Consider the following 16,033-nt stretch of genomic DNA (forward strand, 5'->3'; position numbering starts at 1 on the left):
CAGCTTAAAAAATTGGAAATTTGGCTCTTCCCAGGTATAGGGTTAGGGGACACCCTATACAGGAGGCATTTTCCCTAGCTTGGGGGGGGGGGTGCTGTGAGGCTTGGCAGGCCTCCAGCAGTTCTCTTATTCCCCACCCCCTACTGCAGGCCTTCCCTGGTTGCCGGCCCAGGTGGACTCTATCGTGGTCTTCAGGTTTTCCCCCTTTCTCTTCCGACACTAACGGCGGGACACATGGAGAGGATGGCGGGCCGATGCAGCACTGGTGTATGTCAGGACATTACGTCGTGACAACCACTGGTATTTTTTTTCTCTCGTTGGTCTCCATTTCAAAAACCTCGTGGGGTACCATATTTATTTGAAATAAAATGGGAGGCTGGACTCTGTTTGGAAAGAGACCAGTTCAGGTGGAGGTACCATATATTTTCAAAATAAAAATGAGATGATGGACTTTCCGGCTGGGAAGAGGCCAGTACTCTTTATCTACTTGTTTACTCCCAGCGGCCTCTTGGCCTCTTCCTTTTCTCATTTTGTAACTGTGGTTGATACTATACTAGGTTTTTGATTAATTCTCATAAACGATGACAATTGAGTCCACTGTCTTATGTTAGATTGTTTATTTTCCACACTTTTTATCTTTTCTCCTCTTTGTGAACTGTTGAATAAGGTATTTTGGTGAAAGAGTTCCTCTCTATCTTTCCTTTCCTTTGTTATTTGTTAAATAAAGAAGTTTGTAGAAGTGTCGCTCCATTTAACGTTTATATAAGAACCAAGTCAATTGGATTGTTGCACTTGTTTTAGCACCCCCATAGGCTCCAATCTCGCCATGTGATAGTTCTTCCTTTGCATAGGCACATTAAAATGGGAAATTATATACAAACACATTCTTATCTTATAGAGATGGGAACACACAAATTTTCTTAAACAGTGACAATTGTGTCCACTGTCTTAAGTTAGATTGTTTATTTTCCCCACTTTTTATCTTTTTTTTCTCTTTGTGAATTGTCCAATAAGGGATTTTGGTGAAAGAGTCCCTCAGTTTAATGCTTATGTTTGAAATAGGTCACGGGGATTGTTTGACTTGTTCTGGCGGCCCCCTTATGTGCTGATAACGCTAGTTGGCATTATTCCTTGTTTGCATGGGCACATTAAATGGAAAATACTGTACATACAAATAAGTTCTTATCTAATAGAGATAGGAACACACAAATCTTTTTTTTTTTTTTTTTTGGGCCACACCCGGTAACGCTCAGGGGTTACTCCTGGCTATGTGCTCAGAAGTTGCTCCTGGCTTGGGGGACCATATGGGACACCGGGGGATCGAACCGCGGTCCGTCCAAGGCTAGCGCTGGCAAGGCAGGCACCTTACCTTTAGCGCCACCGCCCGGCCCCAGTTGAATGTAACTCCTGGTGATAGACTTTCTTTTTTTTTTTTGGTTTTTGGGCCACACCCGGTGACGCTCAGGGGTTACTCCTGGCTATGCGCTCAGAAGTCGCTCCTGGCTTGGGGGACCATATGGGACGCCGGGGGATCGAACCGCGGTCCGTCTCCTAGGCTAGCGCAGGTAAGGCAGGCACCTTACCTCCAGCGCCACCGCCCGGCCCGGTGGAACACACAAATCTTGAGGTGCAATGGAACCTTATGCCCTGAACATTGACATGATGACCTGGCACAGGCCTCAGAGGTTTGGGCATTTTCCAGTCACCTCTGAACCAAGGAAGCCATCTACAAAACAACCAAAGTTTTCTATGACATCCCTTGGAAGCAATCCTCAACCAGGGAAGACCGTACTGCTGCTCTGACATCGATTTACTCAAAAGAGTCTTCCCTTAACACTGAGAAGATTTAAACAACAACAAAGACCTGCATACTGGACAGGGCTTTCTGCATTGTCCTTCAATTGTGAGTTGAAATTAGACGCCACTCCACACCATCCTGACTTCAATGTAGGATATACAGATTCCAGGATCTTCAGTACAGAAACATGATACCAACAACAGAGACTGTGAAAAATATAACTGTATGGGCACTACAGACAATGACCAGGATTGGACAAACTAGTTTGCCTGGAGCCTAGAAATGGTCTTATGTCAGGAAACTTCAGGGGTAGGGTCTCCGGGTACTTAGGCCAAAGTTTTTCCTTTCCATGAACCCCATAGTTTGGTGGGCCCATACAAACGATAATTGTCATTCAAACATTGTTTTTACAGTGCTCCTTTGACTCTAAACCTTTAAGAAACCACTAGTTTCTGGAACTGCTTTTAGTTACACTAACATTCTGGGGGATAAAGGAGGGATATAAGGGATATATGCTTGGGAACAGGGATGAAGGGAAGACAACACTGGTGGTAGAAAGGCCCTAATTTATTGTCACTGTGTACCTTAAATATCACTGTGTAAGATTTGTGAAAAAAAATAAATTAAAAATGCCTCTAATAATGTAAGCCATTATGATAAAAAATGTGTTTTAATCAGAAATGACTTACATGTATTATTATATTATATTAACTATATTATATGTTATGTTATGCTACTATATTATGTTATGTTAGTTCACCTCAATATGTTAATCAATTTTGTCTCTTGAATAAATTTTTACAATAAAAAAATGTTAAAAAATTGGAAATTTGCCAACAAAATGAGCCAATAAAAATATCAGGCAAAAGGAAGGGAATACTAAAGTTTAAAGCAGAAATTAATGAACCAGAACCCCGCAAACAATCCAAATGATGTATGAAGGCAAGTTCTTTGAGGAAATAAAAATATTAGCAAAACTTATAAAGAGAACCCTGATAAATAAAATGAGAACTTAAGGAAGCTGTCACAAAGGAACTACAGAAGAAATTCAAAGGACTAAGATTAATTTAGGAATCTTTATGCCAAGTAAAGAGAACATAGAATAAATTAATAAATACTAGAAAATCTATAACCTCCTAAGGTTGAACCAAGATAATATAGAATACCCAAACAGACCTATTATTATTATTGAGGAAATTAAGGTGGCAATCAGAAGGCTACCCAAAACCAAAATAGCAGGCCCAAATGGATTCACTAGTGAATTCATTCACATATTTAAAGAGGACCTACTATGATTATTTTTAAGACTCTTCCAGGAAATGAAATAAAAAGAAACACTCCCAGTTTCTATGAAGCTAATATCCCTATGATACTAAAGGTAAACAAAGACACTACAGAAAAAAGATAATTACAAGTTGATCATTTTGATGAACACAGATGCAAATATCCTCAATGAAATACTGCAAATATAATTCGACAATTCATCAAAAAGATCATACATCATGACCAAGTAGAATTTATCCTGGAGAAATATGTATGATTTAGCATAAGCAAGTCACTTTTCCCAATTTCAAATGAAGGTAATTAAAATGGTAGGGTATTGGAATAAACACACACTCAGATAAGTAGAATAGAGTTGAATATACTGAGATAAATCCCCTTGAATATAAGTTAATTTTTTTCTGAGCGAAAATATCTTTATTTCAAAGTAAAGCCAAGAAGTCTAACACAACAGATCAAATTAGAGTTCCTGCTTGTGGTCAAGCATGGACAACCAACGAGAGTTAAGGACTACAGTTATAAGATCTTGTATGATTTGTTAATCCCAGTTATTAGGGATTAGGGTATACTTAGATATAAAATTACAGGTTCTATTTAGATGTAAAATTACAAGAGCTATCCTTGAATTAGTTCCCCAAATTGATTTGAGAATCCTTTGGTTTAAAACTTAATTTTAATACATGGTAGTGTATTATCATGTAACCACAGTATAAGAAATTTAGGCTTGGTTGATAGTAGTCTTAAGAAATTAAGGGAAATAGCCTATTTTCCATTCATTATAAATAGAAAATGAGCAAAATTATATTTTATCATGTTCACTGATTATATTTACAGAATATTCAATCATTGTAAACTCCATTTGAGATACTTTACATCAAACTATAAAATGATCCCTGTTACAATATATACCTATGTTGACCAAGATAAAAATTGTTTTTAGGGGCCGGGAAGGTGGCGCTACAGGTTAGGTGTCTGCCTTGCAAGCGGATGGACCGCGGTTCGATCCCCCGGTGTCCCATATGGTCCTCCCAAGCCAGGGGTGATTTCTGAGCACATAGCCAGGAGTAACCCCTGAGCGTCAAACGGGTGTGGCCCAAAAACCAAAAAAAAAAAAAAAAAAAAAAAATTGTTTTTAAAGTTTAAATACATTAGTGTTACAAAATTAAATAAAAATTAGAAAGTAGAAGTAGTTCTTCAGGTGTAGATAATCTATAAGAATTCTCTCACATTTCTGTCCTATCTCTACATTTGCTTTAAGCATTTGGGCTTTGAAAGCTACCAAATTACATAAATTTCTTTCAATACAAAACATCTCTATTGTTCTAATCATTGCAGCATCAAGCATCATGGGTGGTTCATGTTCAAATACATTGAGATGGAATTCATTTGACTGTAAGTGATATTGCATCCCTGATCTCAAAGCCTCCTTAAAGTTGTCAGGTATATGCTTTTGACCCAGAAATCAATGTACATTCTTTCAGAACCAAATCTAACCATTTCTGTGGTATTTTCCTCCATAGCTCTCAGGTTGTCCTTGAGCATTGACCACTGTATTTGCTTCCTGTTTTTGGTACGGTGTTTATTTTCATCTATTAACAAAGCCCAAAGCATCTGAGTCAAGAGTTCCATGTCTTCATATATATAAATATATATATATACATATATATACATATATATATATATATATATATATATATATATATGCAAGAAGCAAGCATAAAGTACTGTACCCGGGCAATACAAATAACATTAATGTTTTTTCTCCTTGATTATGACTTGGTAAAGGTATTTTCCAAACATTCTAGAATTGAATTCAGAGCAGTGATGCCGTTTGTGGCTTATACGACCACAAGCACTTGGGGCCATAGTGTAGGGCCTTTGCCTTGCACACGGCTGACCCAGGATGGACACAGGTTCAAGCCCCAGCATCCCATATGGACACCCATCTGCCAGGAGCGATTTCTAAGCACAGAGCCAGGGGGAACCCTGAGCGCTACTGGGTGTGGCTAAAAAAAAAAAAAAAAAAAAAAGACTGCAAATGCCAAAGCATGTTACATAAGCCTTCCTGGCTTGGATACTGATTGTTGTATCACAAATACTTTTATTTAAAGGTTGGTCCAAGAATTTTTCAAATATCTTGGTTTTCAATTCCAGGAGCCTACTGAATACAAAGAATAGAGGCTAATACTGCAGCTGCATGGTGCTCATCCCTTTTATCTTGTTTAAGGCAGCATTCAATGCTATCAGTTTTAATTATCCTTCTTTCCAGAATAAATGCATAAAGCATTTTTATGCCAATGCATTTTTAATGTTTTCGAGAGCTGCTGTCCTTGTTTGTTCACTTTTATCTAGAGTAGACCATGGAAAGCTTTGAACTTGTACTCTAGGACTTCTTTTTTTTTTTTTTGGTTTTTGGGCCACACCCTGTGACGCTCAGGGGTTACTCCTGGCTATGCGCTCAGAGGTTGCTCCTGGCTTCTTGGGGGACCATATGGGACGCCGGGGGATCGAACCGCGGTCCGTCCTAGGCTAGCGCAGGCACCTTACCTCCAGCGCCACCGCCCGGCCCCACTCTAGGACTTCTTGAGTTCCTTCCTCATCAAAAACTTCTGGTCCATCTTCAGCAAAACTAGAAGTATTGCTGTAACCATTGCAATGGCTCATGCTTCAATCAATGCATCCTCATTGCAGAAAGGTTGAACATTTTGATGTTGGCCACCTGTTGTCACTGCTATCCCTGCAGCTGCTCTGAGACACCACCACTACACTATGGTGGGTAACAGTCCACTTATTTTTCAGCATCTTAGGATATCTACTGCCCACTATATTCAGTTTTAATGAGCTTCAACCAATGGAGCTGCACTTTTTACTCGTGGGTCTATCTGTGTGGCAGGTGACAGAGATGAGAGTTTTTGGCTAACAACAGAGTATAGAAATGGCTGGGCTAAGAGTAGCCAGTGGCAACAGCAATAATTGCAGTAAAGAGTTGCAATTAGAAACAATATATGTTTCACTCCAATACAAAAACTAAGAATAATAAATTATTTTTTGGGAAAGGAGCAAAAATGTAAAGTGAAGCAAGAAAAGTCTGCTCAAGAAATGATACTGAGGAACCTGGTCAGCTGCATTTAAGAAACAACCAGTTCCTGCCTGGATGCAGGGAAGAAGAGACTCTCATTTACTGCTGGTAGAAATGTTGACTGGTCTATTCTTTTTGGAAAACAATATGGATATTCCCCCAAAATAATAAATTAAGAGTCAATATGATCCAGCAATATCACTCCTAGGAATATAACCTAGAGACTTAAAAACAGAATGCAGGGGCCAGACTTATAGCACAGCGGTAGGGTATTTGCCTTGCACATGGCCAACTCAGGACAGAACTGGGTTCGATTCCCTGCATCCCATATGGTTCTCTGAGCCAGGAGTGATTTCTGAGCACCTAGCCAGGAGTAACCCCTGAGCATCACCAGATGTGGCCCAAAAACAAACCAACAAAAAACACACAATGTAGAAAATGCATCTGCACTCCCATGTTCATTGCAGTACTATTCAGAATAGTCAGAATTTTGGGAATTCAAATGTCAGAGAACAGATGAGTGGATAAAGAAACATGTACATCTATTCAGTAGAATACTGTGTAGCTAGTAGGAAAAACAAAGCAATAGAGTTTGCTTACACATGGAAGGATGGAAGGATATGGAGAGTATTATGCTGAGTGAATGAGTCAGAGGGACAGACATAAAATCATTACACTCATTTGTGGGATATTAAAAAAGAGAGTATGATAATAATGTCAAAGATAATAGAGTCAAGATGACTGGTCCATGGTAGGAAGCTTGCTACAAAGAATGGGAGAGTGCATTTAGAGCAAGGAGAAAGCCACTATGACAATGATAGCTGGAAGTGATTGCTCTGAAAAAGAACAGGGTGCTGAAAGAAGGTAAAATTATATTATATCTTTAAATACCCCTTCAGTGACAATATTACAGGAAACAGCAAATATCTGTGAAAAGGAAGAGATAGAGTGAAAAGAAAAAATAAGAAAGAAGATGAGGAAGAAGGAGGCAGAGGAGGAAGGGAGAGGAGAAAAAGAAGTGAAGAAAAGAAAAATAAAAAAGAAAGGAAGAAGAAAAGAATAAAAAGAAGAAAAGAAAGAAAATGAAGGAAGGAAAAGGAGAAAGAATAAAAATCAGAAATAAGAAGAAGGAAGAAAAAGAAGGTTTGCCATAGAGGCAGGCAGAAAAGAGGGCAGGGAGAAGGGTAGGAGGGAAACTGGGGATACTGATGAAGGGATGGGTGTTGAACACTCTATAACTGAAACTCAATCATAAACAATTTTGTAGCTGTATCTCACTGAGATTCAATTAAAAAGTTTATTTTAAAAGATGGGGCCAGAGCGGTGCACAAGCAGTAAGGCATCTGCCTTGCACAAGCTAGTCTAGGATGGACTGTGGTTCGATCCCCCAGCATCCCATATTCACATATTCAGCATTCACATATTCACATCCCATATTCATAATCCTCAAACCAGGAGCGATTTCTGAGCACATAGCCAGGAGTAAACCCTGAGCATCACCAGGTGTGGTCCAAAAAAGTTTACTTTTTTTCATAATTTACTTTGTCTAGCTCAGACTGGAATCTCCAACAATACCCCCTATTAGTATCAATTAAGTAAACTTGTTTAGAAATCCTAGTTACTTGACAATCAGACCCAAAGACCATAAAAATAAATAAAAAGGAAAATTTCTCCAGAAAGTGGTGATTTTTCTGGGACTTTTTATATAGGTTCATTTTGATATTACTACTTCTTTGAGAATTTAGTGATGGGAATAAATTCAAAGAATAATGACCAGTGCAATAGCTCTGCCTTACATGTGGCTGACCTGAGTTCCACCTCAGGCATCCCATAAGGTCCCCTGAGTCTGCCAGGTCTTGTCCCAAACAAACAAAAAAGAAAACCAAAGCTTCAGAGAGAGAGAGAGTGAGAGAGAGAGAGAGAGAGAGAGAGAGAGTGATTGACCATAAAGGTATGATTACCCCATTTCTTTTGTTTTATTCATATCAGTAGAATAGAAAACAAGAGCATTTCCATTAAGTGTTTATCCATAAGCTCAGAGTGAAACACCAAAAGGTAGGCAAAGCTAAAACAAAATGCAAGTGAAAACTGGGAGAAAAACAAGCTGTAAACATAGAAATCAAATGACCCTCTTGCTGCTGGTCTATAGGTTGAATTGTGTCATGGAAAACAAAATAAATGCTATAGTTTCTAAACAAATCTTCATGGATTGAATAGACATCATTCAGAAAGCATTAAAAGAAACTAATATTCATATTCTAATTGCTATCTGTACTCTCCTTTGTGGTCTTATATTTTATTCAATGTGAATCTATATTTCTAAGGAAACCTTGAATAAAGAAACTATAGTCAGTTGTTGAATCATCTTAAGCTAATAATAATATGCCAGACAAATAGTATGAATGGACCAATATATAATTTCCCAGTAAATATTTCCAAAATTTCTCTGGATCATTCATACTGTTTTCAGGGTTAATATATACATATAGTTTAAAGTTATCTTTAATAAAACATGCATAGTGGCTGAATGATATGTTTCTAATGAGGAAAGCAGAAGTAGAGGAAATGAGAAAAGCAAAATAATCAGGCTTGGCAAATAATTTATATTTATTCACAGCTATTCATTTTATATATAATATATAAATAAGTTTATAATGTTTATATGTATCATTGTGTGTGTGAACCTTCCATGTGCAAGGGAAGCAAGAAGTAAACAGGTAAGGTCCCTTGAAACCCTAGGAGGGAAAATATCCATGAATAAAAATTAAGTTTTGAATTAAGTAGAATAGAAGTTTAGTTTTGATCGTGTGGGCAAGTATAATCTTATCTGAGTCATAAGAGATTGAGAAGCAGAAAAAGGAGATCAGAAGAAAGTCCTGCCTGTCAGGATTAAAAGATAAAGGAAGTCCAAGAAAAAGGTAGCATCAAGTGTAAAAGTTGGAAGGATTTCTAAAGCAGTAAGTGGGGTGGAGCTCTAGGGTTGATAAGAGAGATAAGCTATACGAAAAAAACATGGGCAAAATCCTCTGGGGCCTGCCCCTGAGCACTGAGCATCAACTGTGTAGTCAGAAAGGGCAAACACACACACACACACACACACACACACACACACACACACACACACAACAGCATTCTTGGGTATAACTCTGGAAACCCTAGTGTTAGTTCAGGGGATTAAATAAAATATCTTTAAAGATATACCAGAGAAATACCAATGAGTTAGGCATGCTTTGAATGTGGGAGACCCATGTTTGATCCTTGGCACTGCAAGTTTCCCTAAGCACTAAGGTGAGAGTAGCCCCGGAGATCCTCCCAGTGTGGGCACAAAACCAAAACAGAACCAAATAAATTATTTGCATATGGAGATCATGAAAGAGCCATGCTATTTATGTTATAGTTACTAATAGAAATTTTGCTATCTCTAATCTGTCCATGGTTTGGGCATGGTGTGCTACTTTTGCAATTCCTATACCTCATGACTTAAGTAGGAGGGTAAGTCCACCAAAAGAGCTTATTAGAAAATCTGGTCACATGGCAGCTCAATTTTGAGTTTACTGAGAAGTCTCCATACTATTTTCTATAGGGGTTGGACCAGAGAGAATTACCACCAGCAGTGAATAAGAGCTCCTTTCTCACCACATACCTGCCAACACAAATTGCTCCCAGTATTTTTTATATGTGCCATCCTCATTGGTGTAAGATGATATCTTATTATTGTCTTAATTTGGATTTCCCTAATGTTAAGTGATGATGAGCATATTTTGCATGTGCATTAACTTGGCTTTTCCTCTGCTTTTATAAGTGTGCTAACCTGGGGTATAAAAAGGGAAATGACCTGCCATTCAGGACTTGGCATTTCAAATGTGAATCCTGCCAAGCTGTTGCTGGTTTGCTTATTCAAGCTGTTTTTCCTGAGAAAGAGAGAGAGAGAGAGAGAGAGAGAGAGAGAGAGAGAGAGAGAGAGAGAGAGAGAGAGAGAGAGAGAGAGAGAGAGAAAGTCTGGTCACATCTCCCTCCAGCTCTGACTGTTAAAGATTCTGGAGTTTTTGTTTGTTTGTTTGTTTGTTTTTGGTCTGAGTAGAGCAGATAAGCTGTTTCCCTTACCCATAGATGACATAGGTTCAATACCCAGCATGCCATATGGTTCCCCAAGCATTGCCAGGAGTAATTCCCAAGTGCAGAGCCAGGAGTATCTCCTGAACATCCCCCATCCAAAAAACTAAAGGTTTTGGCTTTCTCCCTAAGCTTGTCTCATAGGACCAAAGAGAAGATTGAAGTCCTCTGTGATCCACTGTGAGCTGGAAAGTGATAAGAGCTTGGTTCAGAGATGCCGTTTTTCAGACCCAAATGTGTTTTCCAAGTGAACAGCCTGGTCTTCTTCCACCTGGGTATTGTGTTCATTGGTATGGAGAAACAGAAACAACTTTTAAAATCCAGCTCAGTTGTGTAATTCTTTTTTACTTCAAGGCCAAGAACCCACTAGCTGGGAAATTTTCCTGATAACAGGTCTTTGGTTTTGAGTGTCAGAGACTCATTAGGAAATCTGCCTTTATTTGATTATACCTTTTAAAAACTTCACTGGTTTTCTATGGAAACAATAATGGTAAGATGAGACATAAAATAAAAATGAATATATATAAAGAATAGAATTTAGGGATAAAATATAATGAAGCAGTAGTGGAAACAGATAAAAAAAAAAAGAAAAAGAAAAGAAAATGGGTGGGTGGCTAGCCCAAGTGGATTTACTAAAGATGAAGGTAGCTAGGACTAAAGAAGGGGGAGAAAAGAGCAAAGGGATAAATTTGAGATATACTTGAAAGGTAGAATAAAAAAAAAAAACTTGCCAATAGAATTAGATATGCAATATAAAAAGGCCTGGAGGAAGAATAAAGATTTTTGGCCTGTGCAACTGAATGAGAGGAAAGAACACAATTTTACACAAGACAGAGGGGCAAGAAAGGTTTACAGAGCTGCAGACAAATAGAAACCAAGTTTTTTGTTTTAATGATGTTAATTTTGAGATGCCTACTAAATGATGATGAGCAGCTACTACTTAAAAGAGATGCAGACACTAGCAATAATTATTTGGAGTTGCGAGCATGTAAATATATAGTCATAGTAGCAAAGGCAACTGCCTTAAAAGTGAAGAAAAAATTAAAAACAGAGGTAAAATAACTTGGTCTTAAATCACACCAAAAATTTAAAGTAGCACTGTGGAGGAAAACTGAAGAAAGAGCATGGAAGCAGGAGGAAAAGCAGAGGAGGAATGTACAGGAATCCTAAGCAAGAAAATATTTATTTGTTTAAAATGCTGTTCAGAGATCAAAGATAACTAGTGAAATTTCCAGTAGAATAACCAATATAAAAGCTTGGCTAGTGTGGACAAGAAAGAATAAGAGTGAGTATGTAAAGAAAAACAGTCCTTTAGCAAGAGTCTCTTACCAAATTAGCAAAACAACCTTTGAATAGCTTTTCATGTTGTTCCTTAGTTCTGTACTGTTTCATTCTCAGCATGGCCTCCAGTCATTTCAGTACTAAACTTGGGAGTTTGGTTTTGCAGTAAGAGTTTAATTTTGATCAGTTTAAATAGGAAATAAAAGAAGGCAGAAATCAATCAGGTACTTTAATTTAGAATTTTTCCATAAGCTATGTTGTTAGCACTATGTTATAGGCATTAATTATATATGCTAATATATATGTGTTATTTTTTTCTCAGTCTGTGAAAGAGAAGTTAAAAAATATGGCCAAACATTCAAGTCACAGACAAATTTTTCTTAAGCATATGTTGGATTTAATGACTATTTAGTTAAAGAAGGCTTTGAGGACATTTTGAAAGAAAAGTGATAGAATTAATAGTATTGCTATAATGATTTCTTTCTTTTCTTTTTCCTTTTAGTCAGAAAAAGATTGACCACAAAATCAAATATGTAACAGGCATGTAAAACAAAGCTCACAATTTCAAGTAGTTTATGGTTATTTTTATATCTATTTTATTTTTATTCAATGTGCCTCTGATAGGTTTTAATAAGGATATTAAGCTAAGAATTATAATATTCAAGGAAAAATACTTTAAACAATGAGCGAGGTCATTCAACTTAAACATAATGAATATATTCCAATTTTACTCATCAAAGATGCAATTTAAAGAAACCTCCAGTGAGAAATTTCTATCTCTAAAAGGAAATACTTTTCACTTATAAATGATATTTTTTCTAGTTTGTCTTGGGGCCACACCCAGAGGTGCTCCGTGTTTACTCCTGGCTCTGTACTCAGGAATCACTCTCGGTGTGCTCAGGGAATGATAAAAAATTGGTAGTGCAAAGTGAGCTCCTTACCTACTCTAATATCTCTCCAGCCTTGACATTTCATTAGTTTCTTTCTTTTTTGTATAAATTCAAGTAATATTCATTGAGTGCTTATTATGGAAGGCACTCTTTAGGTACTTAAGATGAATCAGTGAGCAAACCAAAGATCCCTGCTCTATGGGATGGAAATTATAATTGGGAACAGATTACAAACATTAGATGTATGAAAAAGAATCCCCTAGCACTGTAAAAGGTAAATTTATGGGAAACAAAATGTAGAGCAAAAAAGTCAGTTCCAATTTTTAGTGTAATGTTTAAGGAAAGGTTTATAGGAAAGGTGAAATCTGACGAAGACCTGAATGAAGGGTGTGAAAAGTGGAAGGGAGTAGTCATGAAGAATCAACAGAAAGACATTCCTTAATATTGGTTTATTTTAAGCAAAGCAAAGAGACCAAAGATTTTGGGAGGATGGAGGAAGGACAGAAAGAATAAAATGATGTTAGAGTCTCCTGGTGTGTGTGTGTGTGTGTGTGTGTGTGTGTGTGTGTGTGTGTGTGTGTGTGTGTGTGTGTGCGTGTGAAATGGGAGAGGGAGATGAAATAGGGAGATGGAGAAGAGTATGGAGATCAACCAGACAACCATGGTAGTTGTCTAATCAAGAGATGGTGGTGATTCAGACCATAGAACTAACAAGAAGTTGTTAGGTTATTTTAACATAGAACTTGTATAGTTTTGTCATATATATACAATATGTGTATATGTATATATGCATATATATAATACTCATATGCTATCTAATCAATGCTCTCCTTTAACTCATAGTTTATGTTCATGCTTACTTTTACAACAGAGAAATACTCAATATTTTAAAATATAAAAATAAATTAAGTCATACAAGATAAAGTATCTCTGGCACATAACCTGTATTTTAAACTATATGAATGGACAATAGCACCACCAAGAGCATCAACTTTGAATAAAAAAAAATCTCTAAATCAGTTTACAATCTGCAACACTGATGGCAGAGTAATAGAAATAGAAAGATGTCTTTTATATGGATCAGCTTTAATTGTTTGTGAGATCCTAGAAATAATCTATTTTTACTGTACTTTTTTTCAGCTTTCTACTTAGAGGTAAAAATAATAGCCAAGGGAGAGAAATTTCTGAAGAATATAGATTCACAATAAGTTTTGTCATGGTAATATTTATCATTATAAGAGCTTGTTGAATGACATTCCATAATGCTAATCCTTACTGTAGTTAACACTGCAGGGAAGAAATCTATCACTGTCTTCAAATTCCATTATAATAATAAAATGAAAACAACAAATGCATAAAAAATAAATAACTTCTCTGATACATATATGTATTTGGCATTACAATAGCCAAGTGAAGCAATCACTTACTATTAAATCAAAATTTCTGAAACCTCAATATAGCAAGAGGGAAATTCCTTCAGAAAAAAAATACCCGCAATGATGTCCCTTCATAGTTTCAGTATATAGCTAAAGAATTTTTCACCTCTAATAAAGTATTCCAGATCTTAAATACAACACTGAATTTGCATATAGAATTCAAGAAAAGCTTCAAAATGCAATGTTGAAAGAATTAATGTATACATATCAAAAATGCAGAAAGGGTAGCAGATTTTAAGGAATCTCCAGGAAATGTGACTAAATGTAAATTCCAACTTAGTCTGTAAAGGAAAATATTCATCTCATCTCTTTCTAAAATGTTCTCTCTCAGTGTCTTGAATAATCATTGAGGATAACTGTTCAATTTATAATAAATCTAATTTAAAAATATTAGAGAGAATTGGGGTTATGCTTTTATTTTCAATAGGCTTCCAACAAATATTTATTGGATGAATTAGTATAATGTATAAAAATTTATGGATAAACTAGATGAAATAATAATTGGAAAGAAACAAAATAGTTTTAGCATATATTGATTATTTAAAAAATAATAAAAAATTGTAAAAATATGTTCTTTTGGAGAGACAGGGAGGTGGGGCCATACCTAGTAGCATTCAGGTATGTGGCTCTACATTCAGAGATCTCCTTTGGCATGACTCACGTGCTATATGTGACATCTTGGACAGAAACAAGGTCAGCCGCCTATGAGTACCCCACATCAAATACCTCACATCACTCCAACCCCTTTTTACTTTTCTTTAAAAAATAAATACATATAGAGCTGGAGAGATAGCACAATGGATAGAATGCCTGCCTTGCTTATGACTGACTCAGCCTTGATGCTTAGAACTCCATAGGGAACCCTCAGCTCTGTTAGCAGTAATTCCTGAGCACAGAGCCTGGAGTATCCCCTGAACACCATCAGGCATGGCCCAAAATGCCCTCTAACATATATATATATATATATGTATAACATTTTGGACATTAATTTTCTATAACAGTAAGACTTGAAATATAGTGGCATAATGAAAAGTAAAGCTATTTCTCCATTAAGTAAATCCCAGATAAAAGTATAGAACTAATAGGATATCTATCCTTAATCTGATCTAAATCATTATGTATTCAAGGTATTGCAGCTCTTTGTTCTACTGCTAGTAGTAAGAGTTAAAGAGCTGTAGATAAAGGCTCTGATTCCTTTTTAAAACATATTCATAAAAGGTAATGCTCCTTTAACTCACATCCCATTGGTTAGAATGTAGCTACATCAACAAATCTAGGTAAACGTAGGATGGAAATTTAATTATTAATCAGGTATGCCTGCAAACCTTGAGAATCTGTTATTGAAGGTAGATGAGAGACCTGGATAATATCTTCCATATAAACATAGTTAAATATCAACATATCAATTTATAAAAAGATAATAAACTATAGAGTGACAGAATAAAATTCCAAGGGCTAGGTTAGAGGCTGGCTTACTTGTTTGGTCATTTTACAAGGTTTGGATAATTACTACCTATGTTTCTGACTAAAGTGGCATTAAAATTTTATTCTTGAGGGTTGGAGAGATATACAGTGGATAATACAATTGCCTGCATGCAAATAGTTTTGATCTGGGCATATTTATGCAGTACCCTAAGTACTTCCAGGAATGATCCCTGAGCACAGTCAGCAGTAAATCCTAAGCACAGTTGGGTGTGGCTCAAAAATAAACAAACAAGTATTATTCTCACAACACTTGCATATGTGACAAAAATATGTAACTTTTTGGTTCTTCATAAGCACTTTAAATCCTTTCCCCAGGAACAGTAGAAAAAGGAACACTCTTTAAAAAGTTAAATTACAGTCTCCTTAAATCAACTCCTGTTTTCATAACAAAATGCCACAGTTTAGGATTTAAAAAGCAAAAATCTATTTTATCCAGTTTTGGAATTTTATATTAGAATTCAAATATCATCAGTAAATGATGAGAACTCTCTTTTTGCTTGCAAATAATCAACTTCTATTTGTTCTTTCACATGGCAGAGACAGACAGACAGACAGGGAGTTCTGGTGTCTCTATACAGGCATTAACTCTGTGATAAGTTCACACTTAATCTAAATCTAAATGTCCCTAAGATAGTATCTGATCTGCAGCTTTGCCACTTCAGGGTGTCAA

At 36.5% G+C, this 16,033-nt stretch overlaps 1 pseudogene; it reads right to left on the reverse strand.

Annotated features, from left to right (window-relative positions):
* Positions 1-4,241: 4,241 nt before the first annotated feature.
* On the reverse strand, positions 4,242-5,820 carry LOC126024142 (interferon-related developmental regulator 1-like; annotated as a pseudogene).
* Between the last annotated feature and the right edge of the window lie 10,213 nt (positions 5,821-16,033).

Source organism: Suncus etruscus, chromosome 12, assembly GCF_024139225.1.
Source record: "Suncus etruscus isolate mSunEtr1 chromosome 12, mSunEtr1.pri.cur, whole genome shotgun sequence".
Lineage (NCBI taxonomy): Eukaryota > Metazoa > Chordata > Mammalia > Eulipotyphla > Soricidae > Suncus > Suncus etruscus.